This window comes from Pundamilia nyererei, unplaced genomic scaffold (genome assembly GCF_000239375.1).
Source record: "Pundamilia nyererei isolate P.nyererei 1_Seehausen unplaced genomic scaffold, PunNye1.0 scaffold00001, whole genome shotgun sequence".
Classification (NCBI taxonomy): domain Eukaryota; kingdom Metazoa; phylum Chordata; class Actinopteri; order Cichliformes; family Cichlidae; genus Pundamilia; species Pundamilia nyererei.
In genome coordinates this window covers 11,385,271-11,386,598 of record NW_005187402.1, presented here as the reverse complement: position 1 = coordinate 11,386,598, position 1,328 = coordinate 11,385,271, and positions in this window count along the sequence as shown.

Below are 1,328 nucleotides of genomic sequence, written 5' to 3'. Positions count from 1 at the left end.
TAAACTGTTACCAAATTCTACACTTGAATAGAGAGAAACTGCTTTAATCTGAAAACAGTCATCATCCCAGTCTGTGCTCCTGATAACACTGTCCTGTTGTGTACAGCGAAGTGAAGCAACATAAGAGGTCAGGTAAAACTCAACACCCCAGCTCATCATGTATTTAAAGGGTTCGTTGCATCTATCATGAAAAAATGGTTACAGGAGGCCAACTCAAGGGGTTCAGCACAGCAGGATAGATGCAACAGAGCAAGGGAGAAACTGCAAAATGGAGATCAATGATATCTGGGACCTGGAAAGCATGGCAGGGAGATCATGAAGTTGTTTTGTTTTTTTTGGTACCAGTGTTGGTTATGGAGAAGGAAAAGTAACAGGTGAGTACATGTGAGAGAGTATACCCCTATAATACTGCTGTAATGATTTCTAGAGCAGTAAGACTGTTATGGACATGAATGCAACATACCGTTGGACCGCTAATTATAGGGAAGGGTCAAAATATAACCAACGCTCTTCATGCTAAAAGCTGCATCTGCACCTGTGGTTTGTGTAGTGACCCTTGCTGCTGCTTCATTTCCTTGTGGTTACAGTGACAAACTTTTCTTTTATGTTGAAACATGTAACCTCAACAAATTGGACTTTTAAAACTCACTGAGCAACACAACAATCATTAATGTCTGTAAATGTGTTTTGAGCAAGTAATATGTTATTTAAATGTCTCAAATAAAATATTTATAGCTTAATTATAAATTATAATGACTGTCATGTCTGTGTTAAACAACTTCTCTCTCTTCTCTCTCTGCAGTTCTATTATAGCTACATCCTGCCTATTGTGATCAATGGAAACCAATGACAACTGTGTTCAGTAGTTAAGATTAAAAAACTGTGAAGCAGTCGCATCCTGGATGGTCTGTATTTACCACAGGAAACATGGTCAGTGAAGGTTGGGCCTGTTTGTATCTTGGTAAAGTATAGGACGTTGTCTGAAAGTTGCCTGCTGAGTCAAAAGAGGCTGAATAGTAAAGAAGCACAGAAGCTATGTTTGGATTGTAGGTGATGCTATAGGAGACTCTTAAGGTGTATAATTATTTAAAACCTGCATCAGGTGTGGCATTAGGTACAGTTACTGAATACATTTCGAAACCTGGTGTTTTATACATAAACACAAAGCTGAGAACAAAAGCAAAGTTGAAAACCAACTCAAAGACACTTTAAAGTGATCACCTCAGTGATTCGTCTGTAAAAACATGAACAGGGTTAGCTGGTGAACCAGTGCTTCAAACACACGTCCGCATCACTGCAGCCGCCGCACTAATCCGTCTGTTGATCTC